The sequence below is a fragment of the Canis lupus genome, chromosome 27 (assembly GCF_003254725.2).
Source record: "Canis lupus dingo isolate Sandy chromosome 27, ASM325472v2, whole genome shotgun sequence".
Taxonomy (NCBI): domain Eukaryota; kingdom Metazoa; phylum Chordata; class Mammalia; order Carnivora; family Canidae; genus Canis; species Canis lupus.
The window spans coordinates 29,584,608-29,605,147 of NC_064269.1; the positions used below are offsets into that span (position 1 = coordinate 29,584,608).

General features: G+C 33.6%; 1 long non-coding RNA gene across 2 annotated transcripts in view; it reads right to left on the reverse strand.

Moving 5' to 3' along the window:
• LOC112665659 (uncharacterized) overlaps positions 1 to 20,261 on the reverse strand; it is a 41,018-nt gene extending 20,757 nt beyond the window's left edge. For both annotated transcript variants that reach the window (XR_004809837.2, XR_004809835.2), the window contains exons 1-3: positions 20,159 to 20,261; positions 19,513 to 19,596; positions 16,710 to 16,819 (exon numbers count right to left, since the gene is read on the reverse strand). This is a non-coding gene — a long non-coding RNA (uncharacterized LOC112665659). The remainder of the gene's footprint in view (positions 1 to 16,709; positions 16,820 to 19,512; positions 19,597 to 20,158) is intronic.
• Positions 20,262 to 20,540: the final 279 nt, after the last annotated feature.

A 20,540-nucleotide genomic window follows, 5' to 3' on the forward strand; every position in this document is an offset into this window, starting at 1 on the left:
ATCAGCTAAGTAATTGCCCCCACCTTAACTCTAGTTTGTCTTTCTGCTAAAAGTCTCCAACAGATGCTTTCCTAGCCGACAAATTACAATTCATGTTACAGAGTTCATGTCCAGAGTTGTCCTTATTATACCTGACTCAAAAATCAACCTGCCATTTAAGGCATAATTAAAAATTAAATGTCTCTTAATCATAGCACTAACTAGCAAGATATAGACAGACATAATTATATATTGAAATTGTCTAGGCTCTGCTAATTCCAATGTTAAGATATTTCAAAGGAAAAACCCAATGTCACGTTATATCTCCAATTCATTAATAAGCATGTTTTCTTACTCACTATTCTTCATGCTGTATTAACATGTGACAGGGGTCAAGATTACATCAAATTATAGAAAAAATTACTATAGTTAACAGTGCCATTTGACAGCTTTATGGGTAACTGCTGTTCTTAAATTTGCCCTGAACAAGTTCTATTTTTCTCTTTATTTCAGTGGCTTTTTTTTTTTTGACCTAGAAAAGCTAATTTTGCCCAAAATATAAATAATGATAATAATAAAATATAATATGGTTGCATTTAGTTTCTTTTTAGACTGTATCATCTTTTTAGACTAAGGTAATAATAAGAGAAGGGAAAGGTTACAAATAATGGTTGCAAAAATTCCTCGATTATAAACAAATAACTATTTGAAATAATCTCTTTTTCTTTCAAGGATAACTTTTACAGTGAATAATTTTTGTTGTATAGATGTGTGGTCTAAAGTGAACCCTAGACTATGATATTAAAACAGATACATGCCTAATGCTTGAAGGAAAATATTGAATGTGCAATACTAATAATATTTAGAAGGGTCTTACTAACTTTGTTAGTATAGATTAAGGCTTAAATTGATATTTAAAATAATAGCATAATTGTGTGCTGTACTGAAGAAACTAGTGTATTTGTGTATATATATCTATATAGCTATGTTTATAAGTAGACATACATATATAGGTATATTAAAATAGCTATAACTGCTTTAAAATATATTAGAAGATTATCACAAAGCTCTGGATTTTCATTGTTGTTTATATTGAACACCTGACCATTTTTCATTTGCCATCATTAACTCAGTATAGCTTTTGACCTTAAAAGGGTAGCATTTACATAGGAAATCTCATCTTACCAGGATGCATGATGATATTCCCCTAAAGGAATAATACATATTGCAAATTACTAGAAAAAGGTCATTATTGTATTAAGTAAAATACTGTGTGTTTTTTTTTTCAAAAATTCAGATAGGTATTAGCCTCTGAATGAGATTACTTCAAAATTATATTTTTCAAGCTTTCCTAATCTACATAAGTATAAGACTGCTTTAGAGCCCATTAAAAATTGAAAGTTTTATTTGCTAGAGTTTAACAATTTTATGTGTTTTTAGGTCTGCGTGTATAAGGCTATTCAACATGAACCTAGTGAGTTATGAACAAAGAATCATAGAATCTTTTTGAAAAGATCCAACAGATTAGTCACTTTTTTAAAAAGTTTGAAACCTTCTTTTCTTGAAGTATTATTATAATAAAATCTCATTGCTATAGTAATAAGAAACAAGCATCACAAATCAGCATTATGTAGCAGTGAAATAAAATATACGAGCAACTCTGATTTTATCTAATGTTACTTTCTCAGTTCTAACAAATATTCTGTAATCATTACATGGAAACTTACAACTAAATTTCTATTTTCAAGCTTTTTGTTTTTGTTGTTAGTTTGGTGATTTCGCATGTATTTTAGTGTAGGAATAAGAGGATTCAATTTTCTTATATATGCAGTGAATATTTGATACCTTTTTCAATAATAATGCACTCAAAAGACTTCATAGTTGAATAACAAATTTCTAAATTGCATAAAGTGTAGAATATTATGCTTAAGAAAAAATAAGAATTTTTTTACAAAGCTGATATAAATGAAATAGCAATAAAAAGGCATTGTAACTTTTATGTTTGATTTCCTGTTCTTAAATTGAATGAAATGAATGACAAATGGGCAGTGCTTTTTTTAAAAAAATAAATCTATAGTAAATTTAGATGTGAATTTCATTAATCACTTTCATTCCTTCAACAAATGTCTATTGGGCACTTTTTGTGTATGAGATGCTGAGTTAGATTGGGAATAAGTGATAAAATCCTCAGGAAACTCATGAACCAGTGGAGGGTCAGATATAAAACCAGGGTATTATGAAACATACATTTTAAGTGTCTTAATATGTGTTTGCATCCAGAATAATGTTAATGACTATAGACAGTATTACAATAATCTTCAGTAACTCATGTACAATGGTGACTCAATTGTTAATACTGGCAAGAGGTGTTTTGTTTTTTTTTAACATATAAATAAAATAGTATGTCGAAAATGGGACAAAGTCACCAGCATGCTTTATATGTTGAATTGCCACCTTGAAGACTTCATCCAAGATCTAGGCAAGATCTCTTATTTTGATTCTAAGCATTCAATGACTTCTTGAGTGGAATAGTGAGAGGGGTATTAGAGCAAATGAGGGAATATTAGATTAAATAGGGTAATTTAGAGAAAAGAAGTCATTCCTCTAGGATCTTTGAGAAAAGTAACAAATGATTTGAGAGTTCTAATTCCATTTCATTCTTAATTTCACAACGTGAGAAGCTAAAGATTTCTCTGCATTATGTCTATAGACACCACACACTTTTTCTCTCCTAACCTCTGTCTCTGTCTTCTTTTGCCTGCCTGTGCAATGTTTTCTGTTTTTTTTTTTTTCTGTTTTTAGAGTTTTTGTATGATTCTCAAATACCGAATGCAAATAACTAGGTTGGATTTTAAGTGCAAGTATTAGGACCAAATTAACTTTAACAAAAATAAAATGTTTCCACAATAGAAGAAATTAATTCAATTTATGACAAAGATTCTGCTCATGTAAGCAGATGAGATCTTATCTACTCAATCCTCATAGCCATTACTGATTATGTTCATCACATTTGATTTGCAGCCAGTGATCTGAAATATCTTTAATCAATAGGCATTTAACTAGACACCACACATCTAAATATTACTTGTTTACTTTTTGCATAAATCTCTACACGTACAATTCTGAAATTCACTTCAGTTATCACTTAGCAACATCTATATTTTACAGCTCTCTAAAATATTATTTCCCTCTATAGAAGTAATTTTGTTAATGTCTTTGACTTATATCCCTCATTGAGTTTTGACTTGTGTGATTTTCCAGCTCTGTGACTCTTATGCCATTATTTTCAGCACTTTAAGTATGTTTATGGGCTATCTATATATCTATGTTTTAGCTATGATCTACATGAGCAAAAAAAAGTGAAACCTTTCTGATGTATCTGCATGTGGTACTAATACAGTGGGCATATAAACACAGCTACTCACTAACATCAAAAAGTCAATATAAATGTAGTGCTTTGACTTGCAGACTCAGCTTCTCATTTAGGCATTAGCAGACAGATAGCTATTCTTTAACAACAGATGAGGCAGGTCGATTCAAGTGTGTGAAAAGTCACCTTGCTAGATCTGCTCTGCCAGCGAAGATGTGTAGTTACAGATTCCACTAGTTGTCTTCAAGTTGTTATTCCCCTCATTACCATTTACTCAGCATATGCAGTCAGCTAAACACTATACTTAAAACTTGCCACAAACAGCTTTAAATCTACAGTACAAAGACTCCTAGAAGATACTAGTGTCAATAAATAACTCATCTTTTTGTCATCATAAATGGCAAGGAATTTGGAATGAAAGGAATGAAATGTGCACACGAGAGAGAAAAAAGAGAAAAGAGAAAAAAAAAGAGAAAAAGAGAAAAAGAGAGAATTTGGTAAATATAAGGAGCCATAGATCATTCTAAGGAAGTTCTGTGAACAACAAACAAATACAAAACAATTTCATCTGTTCTCTATACTCTATTTCTTATCTAATCTCCCACTCTCACCTAAAAACATGAAATAAAACACTGACTTTAGTGAATAGAGGACTGCTGGCATTAGAAGTCCTGGTAAAATCAATTCCTTTGCACAGTCACTGAGATCCAGAGAAATTGTATAGGTCAGGAAAAGGCAGTGCAAATAGAATGAAGACAAAAGGTGGAAAAGTTCACATTATTCCATCTTGGCTTGGATGCTTAAGTGTTCCTACTCCTCTGTGCAGACTCATGATCCTGTCCAATTGTTTTTTTTTAATAATAAATTTATTTTTTATTGGTGTTCAATTTGCCAACATACAGAATAACACCCAGTGCTCATCCCGTCAAGTGCCCCCCTTAGTGCCCGTCACCCATTCATCCCCACCCCCCGCCTTCCTCCCATTCCACCACCCCTAGTTCGTTTCCAGAGTTAGGAGTCTTTATGTTCTGTCTCCCTTTCTAATATTTCCCACACATTTCTTCTTTAGTGGTGTCATCAGTGCAATATGAACATAAATACAATGTAAAATGTCTAATACTTCAGGTTATATTATTGGCCATACATTTATGATCTGAAGCTATTGCCCTGTAATACCAAATTTCTGGTATGATGTCTTTTTTTCTTATGTCAAGTATTACACAATATATTGAGTGTCCTCACTCAAATACATCCCAATGAGCAATGTTATTATTGTTTTTATTATTGTTTTCTGAAACACACGTTTTACCTCTTTTATCATTTTGACGCAAAATTGAATTAACAGGAGAAATGTATGTTAACCTGAGGCAATTGTTTGTGTTCCTTTAGCTCCATTATTGATGAAGAAATCTCTGTCAAAATGGGACATCTGGGTTGCTCAGCGGTTGAGCATCTACCTTCATCTCAGGGCGTGATCCTGGAGTTCTGGGATCGAGTCCCACATCGGGCTCCCTGCATGGAGCCTGCTTCTCTCTCTGCCTGTATCTCTGCTTCTCTCTCTCTCATGAATAAATAAATAAAATATTAAAAAAACTCTGTCAAAATGGACATTTTTTAGGAAAAATGTGAAATGGGCACATTTTGAATTACATGAAGAAATTTCATAGTTGTCTCTTGTCTTAAAAATTATGATGCTACCATAAGTCACAAAAAGTAGTATAGAAAAATGTTATTACGTGAATTAGCATTTAAATTGCACGGTATATGTATTATACATATTACACATAATACATGTGTATATCATAAAATGTACATTACACAGAAACCCATTATGACTTCAGTTTGGGAAGAAGGCAGTATTTTTGCATTAGCTCCTTCCTGACTTCCAGAGTTGCTCTTGCATGTGGCTTTGCTGCAGCCATCCTTACTATACCCAGGTCTCTGACTCAGATTTCAACAACAGCACTAGCAGGAATAGGTGGAAGTATGTCAAACTTTTAACATCTACTTATTTGGAACAATCTGAAGTATTAAAATTAAAAGTAAAAGCTTTTTAAGAAGTGTTTGAGATGTACTTCAGAAATTATTATGTACTCTATAATTATATTATAATTATATGTTACTATAATAACTTTATTAACATTTTTCTAAGGATATTTTTATTTGATTCTGTGTTAGAAAAGGTAGAAATTTGGTAGAGATGGTCACATATTTCAGAATGTAGATTACTTTTCAGAATGGATTAGGTGGATTATTTCTGATAAAGAAGACAAGTTTTAAACTTTTACAGCCTATAGGGCAATTTCAATTTTTAGAACAAAACATAAGAGAAATGACCTCTAGATCAACTTGAAGCAACATATAAAGGCTATCCTCATTTTTCTATGATTCCATATTTGTGAATTCTGCTACTTGCTAAAATGTATTTGTAAAGCCCAAATCAATACTAGCAGCGCAGTCATCCATGGACATGAGCAGAGTGGGAAGAAATGTGAGTTGCCTGACGTGCATGTTCTCAGTGGAGGTCGAATAAAGCAACACTCTGCCTTCTTGTTTCAGCTCAGTTCAGCTATCATACTATAAACAGATATTCCTTTTGCAGTTTATTTTGTGCCATGTTTTTCACATTTTTGTGTTGTTTTTTTCTTTTTTTTTTAATAATCTAGCTACTTAAAATGTCACCTACTATTAACAAAGTGAAATAAGTCAATCAGAGAAAGACAGTTATCATATGATCTCACTCATATGTGGAATTTAAGAAACAAAACAGAAGATCATAGGGGAAAAGAGGAAAAAATAAAATAAGAAAATCAGAGAGGGAAACAAATCATAAAGGACTCAACTATAGGCAACAAACAGTTGCTGGAGGGGATAAGGATTGGGGGGATAGGGTAACTGGGTGACAGGCATTAAGGAGGGCATGTGATTCAATGAACACTGGATGTTATATGCAAATAATGAATCACTGAACTCTACCTCTGAACCTAATGATACATTATATGTTAATAATTGAGTTTAAATTTTTTTAAATGAAAAAAATTTAATAAAATGTCACCTGAACATACAGTGTTATTGTCTAATGTTCCTAAGTACAAGAAGGCTGTGATGTGCCTCAGAGACAACATGTATACTTGATAAAGCTTCTTTCAGTTATGAATTATAGTGCTGTTGGCCATGAGTTCAATGTTAATGAATAAATAACATATATTCAAGTTTCTTTAAACAAACACATGCAAAGAAGGGTTATATATTGATTGGTTGATAAAAATGCTGTGACCAGAGGCTCTAAGGAACTTCATTCCTCTACGTTTTCTAGGAGCAATGGCTATATATTTGTTAATTTACTGTTGGTGGTGGCTTTATAGTGCTAACTATAACTACCAAAAATAATGAAAAAATGTGTTTAAAAAACACACGGGTGTCAATAAAATAGAACTGGATTTGAATGCTGACTTTAGCATGTACTAGGCAATTATATTCGAGATCCTTTGTTTCCCTACCTATAAAATGGAAATAGCAAAACTTGCCTTATCTCACAAAGTATTTATGAGGCCCAAATCACATCCCATATCACACCAATTGCTCTCTCTCTCTCTGTCAAATAAATAAAATCTTAAAAAAATAAATATTTATACTGTGATCAAAGAGAAGTTGGAGGGGGTCTTTCATGAGGAGGTGAACTGGGCTGACGTATGGAGGGAGAAGTCAAAACCACAGGTAACCCAGGGAAGAGAAGAACACTGCTGGTTGAGGGAGCTATACTGAGAAGCACTGCCTCAGGGGAAAGGCTACAGAGTAAGTAGGGGTAACTCAAAGAAGAATGCCCTGGTAGAGTTCAGATGGCATAGAGGAGTATGATATGCTAGGCCTAGAGAGGCACAATGAAGTTTGAGCTGTTAGAGTCTACAACTAAAATAAAAAATAAAAAAAAATAAAAATAAAAAAAAAGGAAAGAAATATCTTCATCTCACAAGCCATGGGAGGCCTTTGAAGGTTTGAATTAGAAGGGCTGGAATGATGAGATTTGGGTTTTGGACAGATTGTTTATATCACAAGATGAGGAATGGATTGGATAATGGCCAGCATGGGGACAGATCGTTGTTTAGAGGTGATAATGGTGGATCAGAGAAGAAATGATAAGGTAAATTCTGGTGGAGATGAAAAGTGGAAGACTTGAGAGATTCAAATATTTGATGATAGCAACTGCTCTGGAAGGCAATTATCACAATTTTGTTGTTGAAGAAATTCAGTCTACAGAGGTTAAATGAGTGTTCTGTGATTACAGAGTGAGACAGAAAAAGAGTAAGAATTAGAACCCAGATATTGTGACTTGATCATTATAAGACTTCTAAATCCCTTCATGGAAGATCCTAAAGTTAGGAAGTAGATGAGAGAGGGTAAATTTACTCTCACCCCCATCTTACCCTCACTCCTTGTGAAGGCCGAGAAAATTAAGGCCATTCCACATTAAATTCAGTGTTAGCACAAGTCCCCTGTGCCCAGGCCCCTGTGAATAAGAGCTGAAATTCATATTACTTCAGTTATAGTAAAAAAAACAGCTTACAGCTTAACCTCCTAGAAAGCCCCATATTAGAATGAGAACAGAGCCCAAGCCAGGGGCAGGAAGCCCCATATTAGAATGAGAACAGAGCTCAATGCCCTTGAAAGCTGCATATCAGAATGTAAACAGAACTTGAGAAATTCCTCCACCCCTCCTGGAGGTCCCCTAGACCAGCCCATAAAACTAAGCTGAAACCCACCCCAGGGTCCAAGTCCCTGCTCCACTGGAGCTTGTAAATAAACCCTCCTGTGTTTGCACCGGTGTCGGCTTATTGGTGGTTTCTCGGATATGTAATCTTGGGCACAAGATTGTTGGCACAACATCCCAACATAAAAAGACCTTACTTACCAATATTTGGAGAGAATTAACCAAGACTCAGTTCAAGACTCAAGTTTTGAATAGCTTCAGTGAATTTTGCATGGCAGAGAAAGTCATTTTTAGCCTGTGTTTGTGTTGTAATTGGTTTTACTTTTTTTTTTTTTGACAGATTCTGAAGAAATGACAGTAAGGGAAGGTGGCTGAAAACAGAGCATCATGAGATAAGGAAAAGTACATTCAGAGAGAAAAGATTTTTTCAGCTCATGTGAAAATGAAATTTTAGACACAAGAGGAATTTGGGGTTTTAAAAAATGGCGGGACAGGTAATTTCATACATATTTCCATTTAAATTTCTTTTTTATTTTAGACTTCCAGAAATATTGTAAAGGTAGTACAGAAAGTCTCCATATATCCAACACCCATCTTCATCTAATGTTAATAGCCTGCATTATCATGATAATGGTTGTGACCCATCAAAGCTAAGAAATTAACATGGTACAATACTATAAGTAAATGCACACATTGCTTAGATTGGCCCAAATTACACTAATGTTGATTATCTCTTCCAAGATTTAATTGCCCTGTTCTCTTAGTCTTTCCCAGTCTGGGACAGATATTCATGGAGAAAATTGTTTTTCATATCCTTTATACTTTGGAAAAATTCTGGTTAGGGATTTTATAGAATGTCCCTCACTATGGATTTGTTTGATATTTTCTCATCATCTGAATGGAAGTTATAAATTTTGGTAAAAACACCATAGAGATGTTGTTTCCTTCCTATCACAGCAAATTTGGGGTGTATGATAGCACTATGTATCATTACTGGGGATGTTAATGGTAACCTCTTGTTTAAGATGATGTCTACCAGGTTTCTGCAGTGTCAAGTCCAGTGTAAAGTTAGTCTTTTTACTTTTCCATACTGTATACAATGAGTGACTCCAAAGTCTAGCTCACCTTCAAGGAATGAGAAATTAAGCTTTGCCTCTTGGGGCGGGGGGAATTATATATATATTATATACATAATTTAATATATATATATATATATATATTAAAATCACCAGAGTAGTTAATAAATATTTTGGGGAAAACTTTGAGACTTTACAAATATCTTGTCTCTCTTTAAACTTTCACCCACCATGATTTGTGTTTATCGTGGATCTTGCCTGCAGCAATGCTTGCTGTGGCATTCTAAAAGTGGGTTTTTATTTCCCTTAGTCCTCCCATATTTATTAATTATAATTCTGTTGGGAATACCCATTGGAAGATGCTTTGCTCTCTGATTTACTGTGTAAAAATTGTATGAACAACCTATTATTTTCGGAACTTTTCTAATTGGAATTGATACAGACAAACCTTCCCCTATTGAAATTGATATGGAATAAGCATGGTCCTAGTTTCATTAACAAGGCTGGGCAAAAAAATACTGTCTCCCAAATGGCAAGTGCTAAACTGCTGTTGTTTCTGCAGCGAATGGGTGGGGTGGCAGAGAGAACAAACATACTAATAAAGTGGTGAAATCACCCAAGATGTTGCTTTCCTCTCATTTGTTGCCATTGCATTGTGAAAGGGCATCATGTGGCCAACTTGTGAAAAGCAACTGAAGTGGCATAAGGACAAACTTTAGTGCACTGTACTTGGTTAATGCAGCCAAAGAATTCTTAAGGACAACAATAAAAAGATGAATGCCCAACCCAGGAGGAGAAAAAAGTAGGAAAAAAAGTGGGTTGCTAGTAAAAGAAGCATACAAAAGTAGCAATAACAACAAAGCACAAGAATATATCTAGGTAGGCATGCAATCTCCTGTTTTAATTAAAATTGTTTTTTTCTCTCCACTCTGAATGAATTGGGAAATAGTTGTGTTGGAATAACAATTATTTTTCTCTGAGAATGATGTATTAGGATGAATATTTTTATTCACCAGAATTCTAGAAGGGTTGTTCATTCTGGGGGTGAAGTGAAGGAGTCCCAGAAAGGATTAAGAAGGCCTCTGTGCAGAGTGTACAGGCTTTTATCAGGGCCTATAATGCCTCTATGATGGAATGTATGAGCAGTGTACAGACTGGGATGCCATGGGGTGGGAGTCTATGAAGAGACAGGGGCATAGAAAAGAGGAAGAGATGTCTAAAAAGTCACAAGATTTTCTGATACTCTGTAGAGAATCTATGGGTTTCTTCAAGAAATACTAAAATAAAGCTTTATATTACTTTAGACTTCTCAAGATGGTCTGACCATTTCTTTGAGTGCAACTTTGTTTCAAAGACTTGCTCAGAAAAGCCAAACAAACAAACAAAAAATAAAACAAAAAACTCTCCCAAAAAACCGCAAGCAATCCCATTTTATGTGGGCTATACAAAGATGAGTTTTCCCAAGAACCTGATATTGTCCCCAAGAGCTCACAATAAATTGGTCCCATTTTATTTATCCATAATCATTTTCTACTACTTCCCAGTATGGCTATCCAATCCCAATATGTTGGTTTCCTGAGGATTCTTTTACAAATACCATTTCCTTTTTTGAGATACTCTTTTCTGGTTTTTTGGTAATTCAAGTTTTAAATATTCCTCAGAGAGGCTGTAAACATCATAAAAGCAGACCGTTTTCCTTGTCTTTGTAATCTCTTGCAGTGACTAGGAAAAGGCCTGGTGCAGAATGGTAACAATAACTGCATAAATTCAACCCAAACTTAGTTTTCCTCCCGAGGACTGTTTTTTTTTTTTTTTTTTTTATATACAATAACCCATGTTGTTTAATTTTACTCTTTGAATTTGCAGAGAATTTGAGTTTGCATGAATTTTTTCTGCCCATATAAATTAATTGATGATTGGAAATATATTGTCTATATCCCATTATAAAGTAAGTAACTAAATAAGTAGTGTTGGATATAGCACCTGTCACCTAATAACTATGTACTTTTTAAAAAATGGCTGAATAAACATAATAGACTCTTAGGCAATACTTGTTTACTTGACTTGGAAAGAACACAGATATGGGATGTGTTCAAATAGGTCATAAAAGAGAAATATTAGGATATCTTAGCATTCAAATGTTAACACAGCTAAGTTCTTTTTTTCTCACTTTGTAGTTCTTCGATATGACAACATTTCTTCTCCTTATATGTAGATTTTGAAACTGTTGCAACAAATTCTATGAGTCATGAAAATTATGAGGCATGACTCCATAAATATCATTAAAGGAAAGCAATTGTGAATCTTAGATACCTTTGCATAATACTGTATAAAGAATGGACTCCTTTCTCTTCCTTTTCTACAACATCTTATTTCTCACAAACTCTGTTAATTCTCCTTCCATGATTTTCCCCCATTCTCTGTTAATTCTCCTTCATTTTTTCCCCATTCCTTCTACCCATGTTTATTTTTGGAGCTCTCATTAGATTACTTAAACAGCACTTTCACTAAATTTTCTGCCTCTAGTCTTATGGATTTTCCTTTCTGGAACCAGACTTTGCCTCCTATAAAGCAAATCTATTCACGTTAACTCCCTGATTATGTTCCCATGTTCACCCATTGTTCTCAGATAAAATCATTCCAAGTCCATGAATATAAGTTCAACATTTACTTAGAGACAGGAAAGATCTCTTTGCTTATTAGTGCAAGAGATATTTACTAAGCAACTACTATATCCCAGGAACTGCCAGGCAAATTAATTTACCTCTATCAGAGGACTTAGAGTCTAATTGTTTGGATCTGAATTGGGATGATTACCACTTATGAGTAATGTGACCTAGGGATAATGTCATCAGTCAGTTTTCTTATAATAGTACTTACCTCATTGTGTAGTTGTGAGGATTAAATAAGAAAATCCATGTGGAATACTTAGTGTCATTCCTGATACATAGGAAGCTATTAATTAATATTACCTATTATTGTTTAAGAAACAGAATTGTCCAAAATCAATTGCAAAGAATGAAGTATACATATACAGGTTTTATTTTGAGTAAACAACAAAAGAGGTGATTGAATTCAACTAAATATTTCCATTTAGTAATCCATAAAGTGATAAAAATAGGAAATATAAAATATTTAAAACTATATGTACCTAAACATAATTTTTATGTATTATATATGCCCCAAAGTGATGAAATATAGAAAATTATTTTCTATCTGCAGAAGTGAGAAAATAAAACAGAACAGAACAAAACGTCCTGACTACGGCTTCACACATTTGATCTTATGAAGAAATAAAAAAGTGTATTTGGCCATATTAAATAGCTATGACCCATTGCTCAAATGAGAGCCAAGACTAACAAACTTCATAGAACCATAGTCTTAGGAGAGCCCAAGCATAATCAATGTAGTACCAACAAACTGTTTCTATAGTTGCTTCCATGGTAATTATTCTCCCTACTCCCATAGAGTTCGGTGGAAGAGACAAGTTGAGTTCTCATCTGATGATGAGAATTTCTCTTATCTCTCCAATATAGTCTCCCTTTTCTTTCTTTTTTTTTAATTTTTATTTATTTATGATAGTCATAGTCATACAAAGAGAGAGAGAGAGGCAGAAACATAGGCAGAGGGAGAAGCAGTCTCCATGCACCAGGAGCCCGGACGTGGGATTCGATCCCCAGTCCTCCAGGATCGCGCCCTGGGCCAAAGGCAGGCGCCAAACCGCTGCGCCACCCAGGGATCCCTAGTCTCCCTTTTCTCTCACCTGCTATTGCATTACCTCACACAGACATTGTTTCTCTCTTGGAATTTTTTACAGAAGTCTTCCCACTGAAGTTTTTGTTTCTTAGTCTCTTCTCTCTGTATTAAACTCTCCATTGATGGCAGGGGGATTTTTTAATGCAGTCCTAAGTCACATGCCTGCTTTAATACCTTCAGGGGCCTTCTACTGTCTTTGGGAGGAAATCTCAGTTCTTCTAATAAAGCATGAGTCACTCATAATTTGGCTCTGATGACTGGCCACCTGCATATCTCACCGCTGCCATTTTGTATTGATGTTACAATCTTTAAATAATTTTCAGGTTGCCAAACTTCCCTTGATATTTGAGATCTTACCCCTCTCTCCTATTCTGTGTTTTCTTTTTTTTCTCTGCCTGGGAAGAAAAAAAAATTATATATATATACTTGTTTCAAGATTAAACTTTTACAGTGATCTCCTTTTATGACTCCATTCTTAGTTAAAGTGACTATGTGTCTCTAAAGTGTGAGAGGGAAATGTTTTTGAATAGGTTTTATGACTTTATCCCTGCAAGTATAATTGAATTGTCCCTGGGAAAAAGGATATGGGTATGTATGTGTACATATGTACATAAAGTAGGGTTATATTCCCATATTCCCAAGAAATCTTAGGTTGCATTTCCTCATCATTAATATTAAAATGTGTAAATCCAGCCATAGAAAAGATCAAATGAGCCCATGCATCTCAAGTGCTCCGCATAGAACCTGAAACATAGTAGGCTTTTGGCAAATAGCATCTTCCCCCGCACTCAAGCTCTCCACCCAATGGGAAGGTCTTTTGACTAATTTGAATTTAAAATAAAGACAATTAAATAAAACCATGACCAAGTGGAAATGGCCATGTCTAGTAGCAAAACAAAATAACTTTAATGGGCGCAATTTGAACACATTTTTGCTCACACTAAAGAAAATGTGACTTTATTTTGTATAAATTCCACACTTTAACTTGGTAGACTCATCCTGTGGTCAGTTGTTGGTGGGATTTGGGGACAAAGTACCTTTAAACTTACCCTTTCTGCTTCCTGTTTCCTTCAAGTTTAAATAGTCTCTTTTAAATAAATGCCTTAAGAAGGTATCCAGATGCTTTGGGTTTATGTGGACTCATCATTAGGGGCCAAGTCTCAAGTCCTCATATTGTTCCTACTGCTTTTCTCCAGATCTCTGCTTTCTCTATGATAGTCATCTCTAGACTGATCTCTGGTTCTATTACTCTGCTAACTTCTGAAATGCAGCTGATTGATGTGTGGCTTGTTCTCTTGAATCAGAGTGCAGTGGCATTCCCTTACTTTATTAGCCCATCCTTTGCATTTACAGAAGCATCTATTCAGCAAGCTTCTTTTTTCAGGCTATGTCTAGGGCTGGCCACAAGTAGCTTTTGTGGCAGGGCCATTTGTTCCTTGCCACAGTAGAGTCATGGTAGGCATGCTAGTTTTTAATTTTTACAATTTATTTCCCCCTATGGCACTCCCATATCACATAGGATTCTTTTCCATCTCATGAAAGGTGAGAGTGTTGGTTCTCTCTAATGTGCTATGGTGTTACTTTTTACTCCAGTAAAGCTACCCTGAATTAACAGAGAACCATCTGCAGGTCAGTCTTCCCTCAGCATTCCAAATGAGGATCCCAACAAAATCATCTTTTGTTTCTGGCTTTTACCATCTCTTATCAAATTACACACACCAAACACACACACACACACACACACACACAATTCTCAGGGATTCTGGTACAGTGAAAGGAGTTGAGAACACTCATGGTAGAGTGCTTGCATTAAATAACTCCATCTCCCATATTCCTCCCATGTTCCATGATACTATCAATCTTCTACTTCCTATAGCTATTAGGTAGGATTATATATCCTTCTCTCTGATGTGGGAAGTAGAAGAGGAAAGTGCTAGGCTTAGCTTCAATGAAGGATGAGATGCAGGAAGATAAATTATTTCATTGATAATGCAACACCGTTGGATGGCATTTGAAATCTATTATCCCTGTTACATACATGTGTAAGGTAGAGGAACAGAGTGCAGGTTATAAAAAGAAGACCATGTGATTGCATAGCAAGCCTTCAGATATTAATGGCATATGGGGAATAGTACTACCATCGGTTTAGTTATTAATCTTCCATCCTAGTTCAAACTGCAAACACTGACCATCTCAAAACCAACCAATCAATAAACAAGCAAGCATATAAACAGTCAACTTAGTATTTTTCCCTGATATTTTATAAGATTCTTTTAGCTGGCCTACCAATGGATAAAAAATATAGGCCCATATGAAGAATAAGCCCTTGCATTATTTTACAAGCTACTTTTTATTATGTATGGTACACAGCTACAAAAGGTCACAGAACTAATTAGTGGCAGGTTTATGACAAAAATCCAATGCTCTTGATTCACTAACCTATATTCTTTTATCTAGGTAAATTTGTGACTACCTTCTCTTTATTTTTTTTCAATTTCACTATATATAGGTTAGAATTTAATTTCATTAAATATCAACATACTTGACTGCCTGTACACTGGACTTTATCTATTTGGAACTCTAGTTCCAATTAGATAAGGCTTCTACAGTGAAGTCCTAGAAAATTTTATTTATGTCTTCTCATTTAAAAATAGTAGTGGCAAATAAAACAATATAGTCTTTGTGACTATATATGTTTGTTCTTTTAAAGAACAATTTAACAAATAATTTAATAATCACCTATCTTCTACAAACTCAGTGACCTTTAGATATTTTTTCATAATTATATAGGACGATAATATGTACTTTCTTTGGATTTTAGCACTGGTATGGCAATTTAAAAGTTTATTTAATAGCAAATATTATTGAGTTTCGAAACATATGTAGTATATTTATTTTGAAATAAAAACAAGTTATTTGCACATATTTGTATGGACTGATCATAGGTAATAGAAAGTAAAAGGCAATATTCATGTTACCATATGCAGGATCTTATGTGTACAAAAAAGAAAAAAGATGAAAAGAAAGAAAAAGAAAAACTGTCTGATGTTGTTGAATTAAATTAGAATATAATTATTACTTCATGTCTTCACAAAAGACATTTTGTAACATTTAAAATTTCTGCTAATTGCACAAGGTACATTATCATGCAAAAGAATGTTAGTGAAGGTTGAAAAGGACAAACCAACTATTCTCGTACATCACCATAATTATGCAGCCCCATGTTCGAACAATTACATTTATGTAGACCCACTGTTAAAATCAATGTTACTTGTACAGCTAGTCCTTAATCAATGAAATCAGTCAATTTACCATGGTCACATCCTTCTTCTTAATTAAGACAGTGATATCTCTGGAGCGCAGGTCTCAAAGAGATAAATAAGTACAGAGGTTGAGAAATGTCAAAGAGGTGACTCCCCGATTTTACTCCTGACGAACTTGGAAGGAATTAAGACAGTTCCTTCAGTTCAGGGAAGCAGCACAATCTTCTAAAGAGATGGCTTAGCATTCATTAAGAAAAGAGCAGGTAGTAGTGTCTGACAGAAATAGCACTAATGAGCAAAGAAGGTTTTCAACATGCATATCCTTCATAGTCATACGCTGAATTATGAAGGTTGTGCCACCTAAGCCAATTTTAATTAGAATGAGCATGGACCTCTTTGGACAGTTAGCCTTTCTTTCCAAAATCCATTTCAATATGGTGTCATTTTGTTGTCATAATCAAAATGGCAAAGTGATGGAATAACCTACTTAAAATGTCTGTGGTGTTAAAGCAGATATGGCAAACATCCTCTAATGACACATGTAATAAGGGTATTACCTGGAGGACGTTGACAGTACACTCTGTGTTGTCATTGGAGCAGAATAATGATAGAGGTGACAACAGAGGCCTTCAAAGATCCAGTTTCACCTCTCTGTCCCACCAATGGACTGTAAAAGTATCATTTATTGAGAAAAAAAGAAAAAACAGCTCTATTAAAAATAGCAAATGTAGACATATCAAATTGATTTTTTTTTATTTCACAAGGCATACTATCTCTGTACTTTCTGGCTGGTATTAGCCATCTCCTGTTAACCTAAGAGAAGCTCTTGTCAGACCATATGAAAATAAATGAAAGAAAAACAATAAATAAATATATAGCATTGGTGCATTTCCTAAAAATATATATGATAATTTTTCTAACAAATCTAGTATAAGTTTATCTCTATAAATGAGATAATTATTCAAGTATTTATGGAAAAATAATTTAAAATACAAACTTTGTAACCCAGGCATGATTATATAAATATGAACACAAAGAAATGATAATCTGTTTTATGTTTTTCTGGTAGTAAATAACACAATTGCAGAATTATGTGAGACAATTAATGTATAATGATGCCACAAATTTGAACAAGTACTTTCTATCATACTTATCCACCAATATTAACTGAATATATGCTGAAAAATTTTTATCAATAAATATCATTACCATAAGTTTTCTTTCTCTTTGTCTCTCATGTTTCATATTTGAATAAATGCATACATTTTTAAATGCATAAAATTGGTTGCTTTTATAAAAGGAAAGATATGCTTATACCAATCAGTCTTTCTATAAAGGCTTTTTCTTTTTAATTTTATAACAAAAAGAAAGTGACTGTAAAATCAGAAAACTTATAAAAAAATTTTTTTATGCTTATGTTAGTTTGGTTTCAAACCAAACTAACTTTGATCAAAAGTTATTTCTTAGATCATGTAAATTTTAATGACAATTCAGTTGTGTGGCATTAAATGCCTGGGGAAAAAATTACTTAGGAGTGTCATTCTCTCTGCTAGCATCAAAAACCATTCATAGAGAAGGAACCCAACCAGTTAAAAAGTAATGATATCAACATGGATTATATACAAACTCAAACGACCTTGTATATAAAAATCTAAGTAGTGAAAGGGTAGTCAGTGCCTAGGATATTTACCTAGTAGGAGACCCATACTCCTAGGACAACTCTGATAGAAGCTACTAAGAGGCACAAAAAGTAGGAAAGATTTGAGTACATTCAGTAGAGTGCACGTGAATGGAAAGAAGTAAAAAAAAAAAAAAAAAAGCAAAAGATTGAGCGGTTTAAGAGTCAGTGATTAAATAACATAAATTGTGAACATCAGTAAAAGCAATACTTTTTGTAATTCTAATCTAGTTATATTTTTCATTCATTATGATCTTCATGGTAAAGATATGGAGTCAATGATAAAGTAAGCTATTTTACATTTAAATTTCTTAATCTCAGCCTGAGTCGAAAAACTTTACTGTCCATTGTCAATTACATATATCAAGTTGGGATCAACTAAATAGGTAGAGCTGGCTCTAAAGACTTTTTCTGTGTAGCCATCAACCATGTGGAAAGAAAAAAAGAAAATTCTAGTCTTAGAACATGCTGAGAGCTGAAAACTTAATTCTGAAAAAAGAGACAAATAAAATATAATTTGTGTTCATATATATGTATATATATGTATATACACACACACTTCTGTACTTAGACTTTTAAAGCTAGACTCTGATAAATAACCCATCTCTACTCACCTTTACCATCTAGCAATGGAGATAGACCCATATTATTTATTAATTTGTAGAAGATGCTAAGAGTCTATGAGAGGAAGCATATGAATATGTTGCTCTACAACACAAGGAAAGGCCTATTAAATTGTCAATCAGTCACATTTGTGTTAATAATAAATTCATATTTAAATAAATAGTTAAAATGCATAGTTAGTAGAGTTATATGCTTTTATAAGGTTTAGAGATAGCTTCATATTTAATAGCTAGATTTATAATTTTCACAAAAAGAGATTAGATAAACCAGCTTATGGACTTTGGGCCCTACTGTGCTTATATAATTTCTGAACCCAGTTGAAAATGTAACTTCTGGAATACTTCTTTAGGTTGGCAGGCATTTTAACTTTCTGTAATAGATTTTTCTCCCAATACAAATAGAACCATCATAAAACAAATAGCCAGAAAACTATGATTATTATGTATATATATGTGATATAATTGAAAAATATTTATTTGATTCTATGACTAATCAATCCCATTTACAAAGGAGAAGTTGTTTTAAGGCCACTCAAGAAATGTTTGAGGGAAGACAAAGTCATGTTAGGCAGAAGAGAAGAGAAACACAACCCCTACACTCCACACTAACGAATCATTTTTGGCTAAGAGATGTAGCAATCATGGGCAAAGTTTGTGGCCATGCTGGAAGGGAATACTGTTGGGCCACTGCAATTAAAAAAATGATGCTTTTATTATATAGTATTCCAGCTGCTGGATAAGTCCCCTAAATCTTTCCCACCACAAAAATGACAGTTCCTAAGAAAGCCATGCATTTCTGTTCTGTAGCAGCTTTAGTCCTGGACAGGCAGGAAAATGATATTCTCTCTCTCCCTAAGGAGTCTGCTTAGCAGGACTCCTGCCTGCCAGGAGAAGAGAGCTGATTATTTCCATCCATCTCCTTTCTCTTTTTTCATCCTGTTTTCTTTTTAGTAAATGCACTTGAGGAGTCATTGATTTTTTTTTTTTTTTTTTTTGTGAATGCGGAATACAGTACAATAGCATTGTATCACCTGGTACTTTAACACCAAATTCACTTACATTGTATTTCTCTCTGGATAAACTCTTCTTCCTTCCTCCATTATTACAATGTTGGATGTGTACATTTTTACTGAGGATCTTTATCTAAAGACAATAAGTCAGATTAGAATAATCTAAGGATAATATTGAAACAGATGCTGACAGTACAAAATGGTTAACTAATAATAACATGAACACTTGTTGAGTAATCTCAAATCACTTGATGATAACTCATGGTCACAATGAACCAATTATATGCACAAGTAAAAGGAAACTAATGGTCATACTTTTTTCATTTAAAATCTATTACATGGCAAGAAATGATTATCAGTAGCAAAGAAATAGAAAAAATTCAGTGGTTCAAAAGCTAATCTATATAAAAATAAAGAGGTAAGAAATGTATTTTATAAATGTATTACCTTTTGTGTGGGGCCATAATACAAAAGAAGGTGAAACTATGGAATTATTTAAGAACAACATTGAAGTAGATTAAACATATCAATTTTGTTCTGTTTTAGAGACAAGTAAACATAAACAGCTTCTTTCTAAATATTCTTTAGTATGGAGAATATTAAAGAGATAATTTTCTAACTGTAAATGTGATGACTTAAGTGAATTAGTGAATCTTTCAAACACATCTTAATCATTAGAAGTAATAAAACTTCACCACAATGTTTTAAGTCTTCCCAAAGCAATCTTCATCACTGGCCTTTATCATGTTTCTCTGAGTTTTCTTATCGGTAATATCTTCCCATTGCTGTCACTAAAGGAATGGTTGTTACACTGATTCTAAAAAATGAATGCAATATTCCTCATTACATATAGAATTTAGAATTTTATATGAATTCTTAATTCAAATAGAAGACACATTAAAATTCATAAGCATTATGATACGATACACTAACATAGATTCAGGGGGTACACAGGTTATGGAATCAAAGAGGTCGAGTTTGGAATGAGGAGCCAGCTTCCTTTTTTACCAGCTTTATGACCTCAAACTCACTTTCACTAGCTCTAAGGTGACTTTCTAGTCTGTGTAGTGGAGATAA